Source organism: Lissotriton helveticus, chromosome 10 (assembly GCF_964261635.1).
Source record: "Lissotriton helveticus chromosome 10, aLisHel1.1, whole genome shotgun sequence".
Taxonomy (NCBI): Eukaryota; Metazoa; Chordata; class Amphibia; order Caudata; family Salamandridae; genus Lissotriton; species Lissotriton helveticus.
The window spans coordinates 134,951,630-134,969,719 of NC_136071.1; the positions used below are offsets into that span (position 1 = coordinate 134,951,630).

At 44.4% G+C, this 18,090-nt stretch overlaps 1 protein-coding gene across 2 annotated transcripts in view; it reads right to left on the bottom strand.

Annotated features, from left to right (window-relative positions):
• KCTD5 (potassium channel tetramerization domain containing 5) overlaps window positions 1-18,090 on the bottom strand; it is a 192,128-nt gene that overhangs the window by 102,813 nt on the left and 71,225 nt on the right. The window lies entirely within an intron of this gene.

An 18,090-nucleotide genomic window follows, 5' to 3' on the forward strand; every position in this document is an offset into this window, starting at 1 on the left:
GCATCTGGGATACTGTGAAGTTCTGGAAAGTTCTCTTAAAGGCACAGTATCCCGTTCTGAGCCACATAATGGCAGTCTATGGGGCTTGTCTGTCCATGTCTTCCTCTCTATCATTCCAGAGGGATTTTGCTGTTAAAGCAAGGGAAATCTGGACAGGCTTTGCTGTTTGTGGATTTTTGGTGGAATTTCTAGTTGAAGTACTGGACAGTGTAGCCTGTGGATATAGGCTGCATTATCGGTCTTTAATTCTCTCTTAAGTGTCTGTGCAGTTCTGCATTTTTCGACACCGTAAGAGATTTTTGATTGCTCCGGGGTCCACGCACATGGGCGGGACTATTCACTAGATTATGACTATAACAGAGATACCCCTACTACAGAAATGGTCAGGCGATATGGTGGAGTGTTTAAATGTAGCCATGCATAAGGGCGCGGAGTTTGAACGTGATCCTAGTTGTAAAGCAAAGCAAGAATAGGTTTTGGAGGTAATGGGATAAAAAATGAGTGCACTAATCTGGCTCCAGAGTGGCAAGATGGCTTTGAGGGGAGTAAGGTGAGATAGGAGTAAGTACTCACGCCAGGATAGCATTTCCAAAATACAGTCTTGAGAGGATTATGGCATGCCGCACTGTTTTCATAACATCTTCTGAGATTAGATGCCATATTTACGTCATGAGATGGGAGGTGGCAGTTCACACTTTCACGGTCTTAATTATGGGTTGAAGGATAGAGATTAGTTTATTGGGAAACCGTGATTTGCTGGGTATGATGGGAGTCTGAGAAAATACTATGCAAGAGGGAGGTCTTCATCTGTAATAGATGTGCTCGGGGTTCATCGCATTTACCAACATGAACAAGGATGAAGCCTTTGAAATGCTATCTGCAGATAGGCTGTTGACAGGGGATCATCTGGTTGTATCAGAAGATGTGATTAAAATTAGCATATCCGGTGTGGCATTGAATTGGTATGCCTTCTTAATCCTATCCTTCAATGTTGTACAAATGTTGGCCGACCCAGTGTGATTGCAATGAAAGGATCCTTATGCTGGAGGCTTTGGCAGATCTTCTTGCTGGGCCTTGGCTTACGTGTTGAGCTACCTGCATATGTTCTGGGAACACTTTCAGGGTTCTCTCTAGTTTGGGCTTTCCTTCATTTCTTTGGCTGGCATCAGTTAAATCGGACATCCTTGGCATGGTATTCACCACAACCTTTGGTCTTCACCCCTCATGTTTTGCTGGATTGGTTTTGGCTGGCTTTATTATTCTGTGCACCTTACAACTGCTAACTAGTGCTAAAGTGCTTGTGCCCGCTTCCTAAAACAGAGGAAAATTGTCTTACACTTGTAAATTAAATGCTACTACTGGGCCTGCAGCACTTGTGCCACCCCCTAATGTAGCACTATACAACATATTTGGTCTGCCATTGCAACCTGTAGTGCAGTTTTAAACTGCCATTTCAATCTGGCATAATAAATCTTTGCCAGGCCTAAACCTTACTTTTTAATACATATAAGGCACCCCTACTGTAGCCCTAAAGGTGCACAGGGCAGGGTACACTGCATTTAAAAAGTAGGACACACAAGTGTAACATGTCCTGGTTGTGAAAAAGTACTGAAGTAGTTTTTTTCTTTTTTTAATTTATGAATGCATTTTGTACGATAATATACATGACAATTAAGGTTTATTGTCACAGGGAACCAGCAAAGGAAAAGAATAAAGAAAGAGAGTGAAAGCAAAACTAATTAGAAAAACAAACCACAATTATGCATTTCTTTTTTGCCCCCTTTTTAACCCTTGAACCCTCCCTGGTTGGACCTTTATAAAAGTCCCTCCGGTATAGCTCAACCCATTCTTTAAGATTTTCAAATGAGGTCAGATCAGTTGGAGAGTAGAACACGCAAAGCATTAGTCAGCCTGCATCGCCCCATCTTTTGATTATTGGGCCTTTAAAAATTTCTGGCAAATTGGGGTTATTGCCAAGTGATGTGTTGAACCGACCTAATCCGATCACTGTGAAACTTCGCTTTAAAACACTGCAAGGGGGCATAAAATTTGGAAATCAGTCCAAAAACTGATCATTTAAAAAACGCCAGACCCACCCCCATGCATCCACCCCCATTACAAGTTCTAATTCGGTCGGGATTTCTTCAATCGGTCTTTCTTTTGGTTTGTCTTGTATAAAGACCAAATTATATAGTATTGTAGTGGCCCAATAATAGAGTCTTCTATTAGGTAAAGCCAGTCTCCCCCTTTCTCTAGATAAAGAGATATTCTTGGCTTCGCATATGCCCAGATGAATCGGGAGAATAGATCTTCTATTCTTTTAAGACAATCTGTTGTAAATTCCAGCGGGATTGCACGAAAAAGATATAGACTCTTAGGGAAAAACAACATTTTTATGTTACATCTGCCGATAATGGACAAATGTAGCTTATGTAGTCTCACGAGGTCTAGTTTAGATTTGGCTATAAATGGCTCTATATTATCTTTGACGATATCAGTATTTGCAGATAGGTCGATGCCTAAATATTTTGCATTTTTAACCGCAGTTGTGCGTTTTTCGTTACGATCTTATTGCCCACAATTTGCGTTTTGCTAGGGTTAAGGGAACACCCCGAGGATGTTCCAACACTCATCGCCTCTTTCGATTTACACTATAGCCATTTCGGGGTCAGGAGTCACAAGAGCAATATTGTCGACATATGCCAGAACTTTGGTTTCCCAGCCATGAGTTACAATGGGACTGACAGCCTGACTGTTTTCCAATTGGCGTAATAAGGGGTATAGAAGCGGCGAGCTTAGGCATCCCTGCCGGGTACCTCTTCTTATTTTGAAAGTATCAGAGTGCCCTGTTGACCAATAGCCTTGCAGTGGTATGAAAGTAGAGCCGGCAAGAGGTCTTGTACAATTCCGATCTTTGACAGGGTCTCCCATAAGAAAAGCCAGGAAACCCTGTCAAAGGCCTTTAGCATCTAGCAAGATTAGTGTTACTGGATCGATAGAGAGGTTTGTGGCATTAAAAAGTGTTTCCTGCATGCAGATTATGTCGACCTTCAATAAGCGTAGCCCAGCTGCCATATTCTGTATTTTTTTAAAGTATCCAAGGCCACAAATTGATCGTGGCTATGTGTAGCTTACTCATCTAATACATGTGAGAAGAAAAAGCCAAGAATGAGAAACGTTGTGCCACTCCCCTGCTACCCCAAGAACACCCCTACCCCTTCCCAACCCCCCTCCCCCCTCTTATAGCAGAGGTTACCTGGGCCAGGATGATGCCAGCCGAGTAGTCATTAGCCCGCTCCCCCTGCCAATCTAGCCCCCTTTTTCATAACACCCTCAACGAAAAATAAAATACTAAATTATTGTAACTGGCATTGTCAAAGGTTCATCTCTACCGTCTCCAGTAAGGAGCTTAAATTAGCAGAAGATTAACTTTTGGAAGAGTGAGATTTCTTAGTAGTACAGTTTAAGTCCGTTTGTCGCTAGGTGTTATTCCAATTTCGGCTGGTGATCTCTTGCAGATATGTCTGGGCCTGATTTTCAGAGATAGAACTGCGTGGGGAACCCCCTATAAACAACTTTTAGCTGTGTAGGATTCTGCAAGTATACTTCTGCCCCAAGTTGCTGGAAGGGGGTAAAGAGCTGTCTAAGCTATCTGCTCTCTACAGTGGCATGGGCAAAATCGGGTCTTGTGAAGAAAGTCACTCCATTTAATTCTTTCTTGGCAGTTGGTCTTGTCAAATGATAGAGAGACTGACGGAGGAGGATGTTCCCAAAGAATAAGAGCATTGGGCTTATTGGACCTTATTGTCCCAATCCCAGATCATATTTCCTGGGGTCGTTCCTTTCAGCTTCTTCCGGAATCCCAAGAAAGCGGAGATTGCAGTGTTGCCTGTTTTCATGTTCCTCCATTTTCCACATTTCTCATGTTCATCGCCTTGTGCCTTCAATGTGACGAGGTCCTTCTCCAAATTTTCAGTCCGTATTACGACGCAAGCCATTCTGTCGGCGATTTCGGCACACGTTCTGCCCACCTTTGACGGCTCCTTGTAGTTTCTTAGCAGCGAGACGCAATCTCAGCACTACTGCTAGAGCAGGATCGTTCTTGGTGCCCAGCCCTCCACCTTCAGTACTCCCTTTGATTGTGCGATCTCCCCCTGAGCATACTATTAGGTCGGAAATGGTAGTGAGTTGTTGGGTAGAATAGTCCCATCTCACGTCTGCTGTGCTTCCACGGTCAGGGGTCTCATCTCTTTTTCCGGTTTTCTTTCTTTGAAGTTTTTTCAGTCCATGAGCGTTTGTGGGTGGGTCAGAGTCAGAGCTGTTATTCCAATTGTGTCCCTCGCCTTCATTGGAGTCGGATATGCTCAGGTCTGATATTTCAGATTCATCAGTTAGGGAGTAGAACTTCTCCAAGGTGTCGGGTGTCCTGGGCAAGAAGCGTTCCCAGTTTCATTTCCAGGTGCCTTGTTGGTTAAAGGGCATTCCTTGGTGATTGCTCCAGAATTTCCTTTATGCTGTTGGTCATTATGGAATCCAGGGATAGAATTTTTACATAAACTCTTCATGGTCCAGCGACAGGCTAGGAGTAGGGCTTGATTGCAGGTGAGGCTCAGATGTTGGTGATTAGACGTTGAGAGCTGTTAAGAGTCCCTGGGAGCCTTTCTTTAGCTGAGCTTTCTTGGTTATGTCAGGTCTTTCATTAATCTCCGTGCTATCACTTTATTGACTCGTCACCCCCCCTTGCCCTTGGCCCCATGTGTGTCAGTGTGTTGTGCCCGATTTTCTGCAGTCACTGCGGATGAGAATATTTTCTGTGTTCTCCAGAGCCCTGCCGGCTCTGAAGTAAATCTCCCTTTCATCAAAGCTCCACTATCGGCACAGGAGTGCATCGTCTGTTCCCTGGCTCCTGAGGCAGAGCGCTCGACGGCTACATTGTTGAAGAGGTATTGACAAACAAGTAAGGATGGCAGGATGGGGAGGAAAAACTGAAAAGCCAGAAATAGTGACCCTACTCTCCCCCCAAAGATCAAGCCCAATCTCTCCCATTGAATAACACTAGGTTACCTTACAACATTTAATAAGTGCTAACTTTGGACTGGGAGCAGGTATTTACAATTTAAAATACACTGCAATAGTTGCATTGTAGGTAATAATTCTGCAAAGTGCCAGGTTTAGAAACATTTTCTTGTCCTAACCATTTGAGCCTTCTGCCAGTGTTCTTGGTCACATGACTGTTGAATGGCTCTGCTTTTGGGCTTTATGGAGTCCTTCCAGACAGTGACACAAAATGGGACTAAGTGTGAGCAGAAAGGGCCAGTCAAAGTGGCTGTAGGCAGAGATGTTCACTGACTCACTTAACCTTAAAGGGGCTTGCCTTCCAAAGGATCCGGACACCCAGGATTTGTCATTCTAAACTTCTTGGAACATTAACAGGGAACGGTAAGAACTTCCCATAACCAAATGTGGGGTAGTATATGGTAGTATATGGACTCACCACATTTCAAGGGATGGCACAAGGTTTACATTTTAGACCCTCTGAACACCTCTTCAGTACACTCCTTAACATATGGAAGACAGAAGGAGGACTACCTTATTGCTTGAAAGAAATTTAAATAAGTTACTTACCTGTAACTGCGGTTATATAGTATCAGTATCTTCCATAGATTCACATGCTTGAATCCTTCCCAGTCGTCTAGATGGGAGTCCCACTGTAAAATAACCAAGCAGTGCTTAAGAAATTTCATAGGCTATAATAGCCCTAAGAGTAGCCTCCTTTTAAAAAAAAGACGTAATGCTAGAACACAGCCAAACCACACCCTCTAGAATCCCCACCCCCTTATCAGATGCAGATTCCCTCAGATTTTCTAAGCACAAGTGGGAAGTAAGAATTCCAAAACTAAAGAGAGAAGCCTCTACGGGGAGGAGGGTGGGTTGCATGTGCATCTATGAAAGATACCAATAGTGGATAACGGCAGTTACAGGTAAGTAACTTATTTTCTTATCCAGTTTGGGGTGTCTTTCATAGGTTCACATACTTTAATCAGAATAGCAAGCAGTACCCAAAATTGTACTGTCGTTAGTGAAAGGAGGGAGACCTGCAAATCATAAATCCCACAAGTTATTCCAATACACAGTGACATTTGTAATCATGCACATACCCTTTCAATTCTAGACCGCTTTTAAAACCGGTCCACAAACAAAATCTGAAGCCTTAACATTCGGTTATATTCAGGATGCATCCAATGAAGTGTTTAGTAGAACAAACAATTTCTAGTTATCAAAAAGTTCACATTAGCAAAAGATATTAAGCAAAGCTACGCAACTTTAATAAAATATAAAATTCCTCTTTTATCAGGAAAGAGGCACACCTTAGTTGAAGAGCTGATGCAGTACCGCTTGGCCCACAGCTGCATCTTCACGTTGCATAGATTGCAGACAGTTATGTTACTGTGATTTGTATAGCACGACAGCTGCCCAGCAAAGGGGCGTCCCGGCGCTGACAGCCAAGCAACTAACACAGAGGGTGGAAAGGGGCAGACTACACAGTGGGAAGCAGGTACGTTTTAATGGCCTTCCTGAAAGCTAAGTAGTTGGTGAGGCTCCGGATGTGGGTAGGCAGCAAGTTCCAGAGGTGTGCTGCCCTGTTGCGAAAGTAGCGGCCTCCAGACCGCACCTTCCGAAACCTAGGAACCACCACCAGGTGCTGACCAAGTGAGTAGAGCTGAAGTGAGGAAACATAGGGCATGACTAAGTTGGCCAGGATGTCGGGGGAGTTGAATTTCAGGGTTTTAAAGGTGATGCAAAGGGCCTTGAACTCAATTCTCCTGGCACCCGGCAGCCAATGTAGCCGGTGGATGGTGGCAGACACCGGACAGGACCTACGCAGGCCAATCTGAGATCTGTCTTCTGCGTTCTGGGCCCGTTGTAGCCGCGAAATCTCAGCCTTATTGGACCCTAAATACAAGGAACAGGCATAGTCCAATCTGGACATTATAGTTGCTTGAATGATGGTCTGACGAGTGGATGGATCAAAAAGACCCAGTAGGGGTCTACGCCCCCGTAGAAGCCCGAAGCAGGTCCCTGCCACCTTTTTGGTTTGAACTTGGCAGCTATGGGATGAGTCCATCCATACCCCCAGGTTTTTGATGGCCTGCTTGGGAGGGGGGCACTCCCCAGGCTTTCTGGCCACCAGAGTTTGCTCCACAGCCCATGGTCCTTGCCCACCAACAACACCAGATTTACTGGCGTTCAACTGGAGGCAATTGGCGGTCATCAACTCAGCAACCACCGCCACGTCGCCCCGAAATATCAGGGCGTCCTCAGTGTCGCTAGAGAGTGCCACCACCAGCTGAGTGTCATCGGCGTAGGAGACCGTGGTCGGTCCCCTTTTTCTAGCCACCACGGCCAGAGGTTGGACATTGAGATTGAATAATAGGGGACAGAGAGGGACCCTGTGGGACACCTTGTTTGATGAAATGAGTGGCAAGGGGGGAGGGGGGGGGGGGGGGAGACGGAAACCACAAATGACCTATCACTGAGGAACGAGGTGGACCACTTTAAGGCCAAACAGACGATTCACGCCTCCTCCAGGCGCTGTAATAGAATGGCATGGGACACTGTCAAACGCAGCACTGAGAACCAAAAGGATCAGTGCCGACGTTTGCCCCGCGTCTAGTGCAGACTAGAGATGTTCTGTCACAGCCAGGAGAGCAGACTCCGTGCTGTGGCCTGGTCGAAAACCATTCTGCGTAAAAGTGTGGACACCTTTCCATGTTGCAGCACGGCAAATCTTGTCTAGTGCTCCTCCAGCAAACGGAGCTGCCGATGTGGAAACCGCCATGGTGGAGTGTGCTTTAGTGATTCGTGTTAAGGGCTCGTTAGCCTTGTCATGGCAGAATTGTATCACCGAGGAGACCCATCTGGCGACAGTAGCTTTAGTTACTGCTGTTCCCCCTCTGCCCTGCGCGTAAGCCACCAGTAGCTGATCAGTCTTCATGTCCATTGTCTTATTCAGGTAGAATTTTGTACATCTTAACATCCAGCTTGCTCTGCTGGACTAGATAGATTTGGACTGAAGTATCACTGCTTCGTTGAGGTGGAATTGCGTCTGGACTATTGGAATAAAAGTCAGGTTCGTTCGCAGAGCCACATAGTTATCAGCGAAATTAAGAAATGGTTCCTCGATTGTTAAAGCTTGGATTTCGCTAACTCGCCTCATAGAAGTGAGAGCCAGTAGGAGAGCTATTTCCAGGTGAGAAACGTTCTCTGCTTGGTGAATCGGTTCAAAAGGCTGCCTCAATAGTGGAGTACCAAGTTGAGCTTCCATTCTGGAGGGGGTGCATGCATAAGGGCAAAGGCGCGGAAGAGGCCCAACATGAATTGCTTTACAAGACCAGAAGCACAGAGTGGGAACTTGAGGAGATCTCCTGTATCGGGAAATCGCAACAAGGTGAACTTTCACTGAAGAGAAAGTGAAATCCGACTTTGTCAAAGAGAGGAGATATGGCAAAATCTCCATGAAGCGGGTACAAGTTGTTTCATTGGCACCAAAAGCAGACCTCTTCCATTTAAGGTGGTACGTTTGTTAGTACTGTCCGCTCAGGATTTCGCAATAACCTCTGCATTCCTGTGAGATATTCAGGCGCCATGCATGCAAATAAAGAGACTCCGGTTCTGGGTGAAGAACTTGGCCCTTGTCCCTGGTCACGAGAGATGGATGTAGAGGTATGGGCCACAACTCCAACAAAGAGAAGCTCTGGGAACCAGTACTGGCTGGGCCTTTGTGGTGCTTTTAGAATCAAATGACAGCCTTCAGTCTTCATCTTGGTCAGTACCCTGGGAAATAATGGGATTGGGGGTGGAGGGGAGCATTAGCATATATCCTGTAACATCACATTAAAAGGCATTCCCTTTTGACCCTGGCAGTGGGAACCTGCTGGCACAGTACTGGCATTTGGCGTTCTCCCTTGTCGCAAAGAGGTCTAAAATTGGCTTTCCCCATCTTTGAAATACCTGGTCAAGCTGAAGCTTCTCCAGCTCCCATTCTGGACAATGGGGTTGCATTCTGCTCAACATATCCGCCAGTGTATTGTGCAGACCTCGGACATGTTCAGCCCTTAGCAATATCCTGCGCTGCATCGACCAATCCCATAGTTACTGCGCTTACTATGATAGCGCGATGGATTTGGTTCCCCCTTGCTTGTTGTACATGCTGGTCCTATTGTCCGTACGAACAAGCCTTGAGGAACCTGCTATCCTTGGCAAGAAAGCATGTAGAGATACGAAAATGGCTTTGAGCTCCAGCCTGTTGATGTGCTGATGTTCCTGCGCAGAGAACCATTTGCCCTGTATCGATAACTTTTGTAGATGACCTCCACAACCTTCCATCGAGGCGACAGTCAGTATGAAGTCTGGGGTAGTTTGTCGAAAAGTCAAGCCCTTTAAGAGATTCAGCATTTCAGTGTCTCCACCATGCTTGTTGTGATCTGTATCACATCCTCGAAGGATCCAGAGGTTTGCAACCATTGCTTCTGTAGGTCTTCCTGAAGAGGCCTCATCCTCAGTCTGGCCAGTGGCACTAGATCTATTGCTGAAGAACATTCCCAGGAGTGATTTGTTTGTTCGTACTGAAACAGACTTTTCTTGAAATGCTCTTTGTTAGCCTTTGGAACCATACCTGCCTTGTGTGATAGGAAAGCTATGCCCTGGATGGTATCTATGGTTGCTCCCAGAAAGGAAATTACTTTATTGGGAAGGAACAAAGATTTTTCTGTTTACAGCGAGTCCTTGAGTCCGGAACAACGGAAGGCATGTGTTTGGTAGCTTGACTGGCCTGCTGTGCTGTTGGTGCCTTGAGCAGCCAGTTATCCAGGTATGGAAATACCTGGAGACCTTGAGATCGCAGAGCTGCTGCTACAGGTGGCAGGCATTTTGTAAAGATCCTTGGCGCCGTTTTGAGACCATACTGAAATACTTTGTATTCGTAGTGGGTACCAGCCACAGTGAATCTTAAAAATTTCATAGGGATATGAAAATATGCGTCTTCACATGTCTAGCGGGGTCATAAAGTCTCCTTCGTTTAGCTGACATCAAATCTCGGAGAGTGTTACAATCCTGAACGTCTGTTTCTTAAAAAACTTGATTCCTGTGGTCCAATATTGGGCACCATTCCTCGGATTTCTTTTTTATTAAGAAAAAACAAAAATAGAAACATGTTCCCGTTTGCGACATCAGAACATTTTCTATTGCTCCTTTGGCTAGCAGGACCAAAGCTTCTTTGTGTAGTATGTGAAGACGACGGGAGGCTCCTTTGGGTGGAGTAGTCGGCGGCCGCCGAGTAAATTAGAGTGTGACCAGAGATCTGTTATCTTGCGCCACTGGTGCACGTAGTTGGATATCTTCACATCCATAGGCTGGGAGGGGAGGGAAGCTGGTACCCGGAAACAATCATTGCTTACTGTTAGAGTCAGAACCTTGTGAAGGCATTCATTTGCAGCACCCCTGGCGAAAGAAACCAGCTGCAGACGACTGACAGTAGAATGGAGGGTTGCAACTCTGCCGGTATTGCGGTTGAGGAGGCGGATACTGTTGGGCTCTCTGGTAACCTCCCTTGTAAGAGGTAAAGCCTGGTCCTCTAGCCCCTCTGAATGGTACTTATCTATGCTGCAACATGCCCAACGATTTTGCCGTATCTGTTCAAGTCTTGATCGCCAATAGTGCTTTATCAATATGCTTTCCGAAGAGGGAATCCCATTGAAAGCCAAATCAAAGACTACCAGTTAAACATGGTCGCCTTCAGCCATCCTAGTCTTCTGAGCATGCCCCTGCCAGTTGTCTAAAGGCCATGCTGGCTACATCAAGGGTGCAGTCAATAGTTTGAAGCTGTGTGTTCTAAAAGTATCTTCCTTGCTTGCTTCCTACCTTCTGTCCACTGGAAAAAGGTCCACTAACCCTGCAATATCAGAACCACATCTGGCAGTCATGGCATCTTTTCAATACGAGGAAGCACTGGAGGTATGGTTGCTGGTGTCATGATTTTGATGCCTTCCTGCCATATAGAATTAATAACTGGTAGGGAACGTATCGATTTTCTGGTGTCCTCTTTAAAATCGTATGAGATACATTCGGTCTGCTTGACTATCAGACAAATTAAATAGGTTGGCTGCCCTCTCTATTAAGTTATGGAATACTCCAATATCTTCAGGAGGAGAGTGATGTGAGGTGCGGAGGAGAGGAGAGTGTTTGTATAACATAATCCTCCCAAAGATCCAGAGCAGAGAATGGATCCGGCAACTCGCCCTCCTCTCTTCATCTGAAGACGTATATCCCTACAGCAGGGTCAGTTGGCACGGGGTGAGAAATAATTACAGGTGTGGTAGGCAGCTGATTAAATGGTGAACCAGGTGGATCTGACTGAGGTACTGGCTGGTTGGGCTGATCCTTTTGAGACCAACACTACCTGTTACCCGCCAGCATAGCCTGCAAGTCCTGTATGAGAGACGCGGCAGATAAGCAGTTCCTCTGGGACGCGGGTTTGGCTGAGGTGGAGCCATATAGTCCTGCAGATATTGTGACTTATCGTGATGGTCTTCACCCTTCTCATGCTCTTCGGCGTGACATTTTACATGCAGCTCTGATGGACTGTGAGCTACGCCATAATGACCATAGTCATCCTCGTCATCAACATAGCCCTCCAGTAGATGCAATAGGATTAAAGGAGAAACTTTACTGTATTCCGGCATGGTTCGACGCAGAAAAGTCTTGATTACCCTGGTAACCAGAGTTAACTCATCGGCATTAACAGTGCACATGTAACCGGCAAGGCAAATTCCACTGTTGGTGCTCTCGTCGACGGTCCAACAGCCGACAACAGAAGTGCAACTGATGTGGTAGTCGTCGACAGGGCACTTGTTGGCGAGACAGTCGTCAACGAGATCTTCACAGACGGGAGGGTGTCGACAGTCTGCGAACATTGGAGCATTCAATGGTTGATGGGCTTTTAGAGAGCGAGACCCTTTTAGACACAGGAGAAAAGATTGCCGTAGTCACTTTCCCTCTACGCAGACAATGTTACACTCAATCGAAGAGTGAGGAAACTTCGCAGACTATGGTTTCTTATGAGATTTTTTCCCCACAATGATATGAAGAGGAGGCTCTTGGGTGATCTTCGTCCTTTGTAGACAGACAATGCAGGTTATGAGGAGTGCTTCGCACTTTTTTCTTTTTTAGAGCTCTTGGAGTCCTGGGAAGGTTTATGGTGTTTCTTACCCTCTCCTGAAGAATGGTCCTTAGATCTGGCCCTTCTATGAGATTTCTCACTCTCCTAGTCAAATGAAATCTGTGCTTAATGGGTTTAAGCCACAGCAACAACCTAACCTCTGTCCTTGAGGGTTTTAGATGAAAAGGTGCAGCAGATCTTGCATTCCCTCACCTCATGCTTTGAGTGGAGGCAATAAATGCACGCTTTATGTGGATCCTCCACATGGACTCTTTTTGCCACAGGTCTCACATGGGCAGAAAAGACTCCTCATGTCAGACATGTCCGGTTTGAAGAAATTGTAGAAGTTGAGAAAAACTGAGTAACACTCAGGGAGGCTTCCCTTCCACACAATGTGCGGTGAAAATGAGGGAATTTGCCTTCGCTAAGAGTGTTCTAGAGGGTGCTTACAGCCGATTGGCTGTGTTCCAACATTAGGCCCTTTTTAAAAATGTCAGATAGGCTACTAATAAGATGGCTCAGGGCCATTATAGCCTATGAGCTTTCTTAAGCACTGCTCGATTATTTTACAGTGGAACTCCCATCTTAACAACAGGATTTCAAAACACTTTCGCACAGGATTCGGACCCAACAGGCACCTTTAGGGCTGGCCAATCTGTTAGAGTTCTATGTGCCGCGGCGTACCCCAAGATCTGCTGACCAAGCGTTGGTCAGTATTCCTTGAGTTTTGGAAGCCAGAGCCGGGGACAGTTCCTTTCGCAGTCTTGCTGCAAAACTTTGGAATTCGCTCCCTGTTTCCATCAGAGCGATCCAGAACCATTTTGCAAAGCCATAAAGACCTGGCTTTTCCCGGCCTAATTCCTTAATCTTCTCCCTCTTGGCTCATGTTCTTTGGTGGAGCTGGGACGCCCCGTCGCTGGGGCAGCCATGCACAATACAAATCAGACTATAATAATAATAATGATTCAAGCATGTGAATCTATGAAAGATATCCCAATACTGGATTACTGAACCATCTCCTTGAAACCAGGACTACAAGAAGTGTCAAAGGGCTAGTTGGCTGGCCCCCTATGTGAGCTACAGAGACCACCTCATGGGAGGTATTGAATCCTGCCTGGCCTCTCCTGGGGTGAAAGAGGTTGGCCTTCATAGGGTAAGCTCTCCTAGAGTCATAGGCTTGTGTCTGGTTAAATCAGCTACAGTCTTCAAGAATGTGAAGTGAATGCTTCTACTGGAAAAATCTTAAAAGGGCAGTCTTCACCAGATTTAGTTGCTTCAGTTTAGAGCTGAGGGTCTCGTCTGAGGTAAGTGTAGCCAGAGCAGCCCAGTGGTGTAGAGTAGATAACATTTTTCATGGTGGTGAAGAGGTGGTCCAAGATGTTCCTCTTGGAATGGTTGCTGTGATACTAACCATGCGCTGTCATAAGCAAGTAAGAGTTATGGCTGATACACAGCCCGGGAGTCACGTCATTTAGGAAGATGATTGTCCAGCTTTCTGAGACCACTCTTTCGAAAGAATATACAATAAACCTTTACAGAAGCAGAGATCCTCTAGTTACTTTTTCTTTTAAATAATGAACATACCATGAAGGAGACTTTCAGAAATACAAGTTGACTGTTAAGGAAATGCTAGAGGCTTGGCACTCAACAAAAACATGCCCAACCAATGCTTTGGGTTTCAAAGCTTTTGCTATTTTCTATTTCACAATAATGGCTAGTGTTTCAAGCAGTACAAAATCAGTAGCATTCTATATCTTCTGTAGGACCTTTATATTTGTCAAGGGAGAAAGCCGACAAGTAATGGAACAAGGGTGTCAACTCAGATGCCAATATGGCGATGGTCACCTTTCTGTAAGTTAGCCAAGAGCGTGGCAGTGCATGCCTGTTTCTCAGTGAGTGTGAGGACATTTGATGGCCTGGTTGAAGAAGGGGGATTACATACATTCTAGACACTCAGACCTTCTGGTAAAAAAACATGGGTGACAGCAGAGGATGTGGCACTGCGAAAATGGGTTAAAATCAGGACTGTGCGACATAAGTGCAGTGAATGGGATAGTTGCTTGCTAAAACCAGAGAAAGGAGATAATACGAGACCACTACGAGCACTTACACTATAGGATGGAACTGAGCATGAAGTAAGACTTCAAAAGCTGGTAAAAGGGGTGGATAAAACGGAAGACCGTGCTAATATTCCCTATGTATTATTAGTGTTTGGTGGTTGGTGGGGAAAGGACTGTCTCTGTGAACAGGTGTTGTTAGATTGAGTAGTGTGCCATGTTTTGCTGGAACATGGTGACCCTATGAAATGTAAAAAATGTAAACTCCTATGTGATAGAATGACTGGACGTATTTCCCTTTTGCCTGTTGGTTGTATACAGTTTTAAATATTTGTATTAACATTTTTATAAGGAAAAGAACATTGTTCAAGGGCCATGGGCAGGGAACACACTTGAATGGCAGTTGCCAAAGTGCAGCTTGAGAGCTGTTGCAAACACTCTCCCAGAAAGTAAGTGTCATCAATCCAGTGAACGTAGGTGGCATAAGCATACTTCACCAAAGAATGACAAATTAGTATACTTAGGAAAAATCAGCATGGCCTCAACTCAATAAAAAAAATAATACGTTGCGTACCAGTTGGACACCAAACTCTGCCAATACCAATTACATTACAGCCCACACAGCATATGGCAGACAGGTTGTATGCACGAATATGTACAAACTGGAAAGGCTTGTTTTTCAGAAAGCTAAACAACTCGTTTGATCTGGGACCGGGTTACAGTAAAGCAAGGAAAAAGGGCTTGTGATTTAAACTGCATACACCAGGCTTTTCAACTTACATTTTCTCTTCTAGAGAAACCCCTATTTTACTTTGTGACTGAACATTGCAGGGCTAAATTAGGAACTCTCAATTATCTTCTAGATATCTGTGCAGAGGACTAAACAAAGTTCAATACTTCATTATGCTTTCCTCCTCCAGCAAATCCAATTGACTTTTTGAATGACTCTCCCTGCATTCAATGACAGTCCAAAATGCAACTGTAAAAAATATCCTGTGCAAAACACACATTGGCAAAGTCAAACGGTCTTGCATTTCGATGGTGTTACTTGACTTTTTGCTTTGCCAATGCTTTATGAAGATAACCCGCAGTTGCAAAAAGGTTTTTTGCTGTTGCAGGACATCAAAAAACAGTTTGATGACATGTGGCAAGAAACATGCACATATGCTTCATGGTGGGGCAGCCATTTATTTTCTTTAAACTTTTCATTTACAGTTCAAAGATTGCAGACACCAATCTTGGAATGCTAGAATAAAATATGTAAAAACGTATATTAATAAAGTGAGCAGACAGGTAACCAATTAGAGATACGGAGTCCTCCAGAAATTAAAAAGAAACAAAAAGCAGAACTGGGAGGAGAGGAAAGGGGCTGTGGAAGCAAGAATTGAGTTTTGGAGCATGGTTAACTATGGACAAGCTGGAACCAGGGAAAGTAAAGCAAAAAGGTGTGAGGAGGGGAAATCTAACACAAAGGAGAGCATAGAAATCCAAGCACTACCAAACAGTGGTAAAGGTTCCCTGAATGCAAGCAGTGAATATGTACAAGGCATCCACTCTGAAGAATGGTAAAGAAATTATTTTTGCTGGGGGTGGGAGAAAGACAAGAGGAAACTAAATTCATCAAATAACAAGCAAGCAAATGAGACTGAAAGAGGCAACCAAAGAAACACTGACCCAAAGCCCATTGCATGCATGGGTATTGTTCACAATAGGGGTTTGACAGCAGAAAGCTAAAAATCTGTATTTTGGTATGACATCAGAAGTGGAAGCCTCCACCCGCCCCATTTTACAAAATCCATCCAGTTAGGTGAAACAAGGACTTAACTTCCTAGAAAGATCTAGTCCTGCAAACTGAGCACTTGAGGAGTTCAAGGGAAGTAAGGTGCCTGAATGGATCAAACTATGACCCGACCATCAAATTTATGTTGTAATCAAGTAGCGCATGAAGGATACTGCAACATGGCTACAAAACGACATGCAACGCAAACTAGGCAACAGAGCATCTACCTTTAGCTTAAATAAATACAGAACCTAGATGTTACAGATCCATTTAAAATAGAAGTAAGTTTCATATTCAACACACTTACTGAGCAAACACTCAAAATATGGCCCTATAAAATCGCCTGAGGTAGATCCCAATCAGGCACCCGAGAGGAGGAAAGCAGAATTATGTCCGTAACACAGAACAAGATAGGATCTAATCTTTAAATACTAAGAGAAAAATATCACATTTAAATTAAAATCGGTTATGTTAAGGAGAGAGGCCTTCTCAAAGGAACATTCTTATGACTACTGAGGAAGGGTGCCTTAGACAGTAAGGCATTCACCTCAATTGCAGGCTACCGACAAAAGCAAGCAGTTATAATCAAAATGGCAACCTTCCATGACCGCTGTGCATGGCCAGTTTTGTGCATCCTACCTACACAGCCAATCAGACCCACTCCGAGGTTACAGTGTACAGTTGGAATTTTCTTTTTATATTTTTGAAATTCAATTTACAAAAAACAAAGGTTACAGGGATGCTAGTCAGAAAGTAGAATTTTTTTAAACTTAGAAATTAAATGGAAAAAACCAACAAATACAGGGATGTTATATTCACTGAAAAAACCGAAGGTCACAGTGATATTCTAGTTAGGCTCAGATTTCAATAGTAAAAAATTGTCAAATTCTGCAGTTGTAGTTACCTGAACTAATTAACTTATGCCTCCGCAATGCACTGCTTTTAACCTCATGTAATGAGCTCCGGTAACTACAACTGCAGGTCACTGGTTTTGTACAAGTGAAATCTGGGCCCAACTAACATCCCTGTAACCTTTGTTTTTTTCAATAAAAACACACAAGTAATCTGCTCCCTGCAAAACAAACAGACCAAAATCACCTATTTATTCAGCAAAAAGTGGTGAAAAATAATGCCATGGTAGCACGTTTCGGTTTCGCAACGATTACACAATTCCTAGGAGTGAAGGTAAGGTTCAGCACAGAGCAAAGCAGAAGAGACCTGAAGAGTAAAGGTGGATCAGGTGTCATCGCAACAGAAAAACAGAGGTAAATATGAGTTAAAGGAGACCTGGTTTGGGCGGTCCATTCTGATGACAACAAAGGAGGGAAACAGTTAAATAATGCAAATTTGCTTTCAATGTCCAATGGAGAGAGTAAGAAAAGGACCCTGCTCACATGTCAAGCAAAAATGCAGCAAAACACTAGCACACCCATCTCTAACGATACACATACACACTTTGATACAGCTAATGAACAGATTACAAGGGAACTGACACTCAACAGTAAGTCCTAAGCCACAGCTAAATAACAAATATAAAATCTAGGTTGAAACTGGTTTGTCTTAGAAGGAACCTCAGCCAAAGAGTATTGGCTAATCATAAAGGACTGGAGAAAGGAACGTTTTAAATGACAACCTCTTCCGTTTCAGGCAGCAGCTATGGGGGGCAGCACCTTGCACAAACATTGGGGACATTGCTAGGGACAGTGTGTGCATGAACACAGAAAACGTTCATAAATTGTGATCTGGTCACACTGGGAAAGTAGAATACAGACCTGCTGGATAAAAAAAACCAATCTAGCCATTCAAGAACATGGAGCTTCCTTCAACAGCACCTTAATGGAACAAGCCACACCTGACACAAGTGACAAAGTTGCAACACAGACATCAGTGAAACAAGTTTTCTCCAAGTCTCTCATAAAGCTGAATATGGTGATATTCGGGAATTCAACAGTTACCTTCGCTCATAAGACAAAGCTAGAGATACTAGGGATACCATCTCTGATACCCATGTCTTAATTAACAATTTATGTGAAACA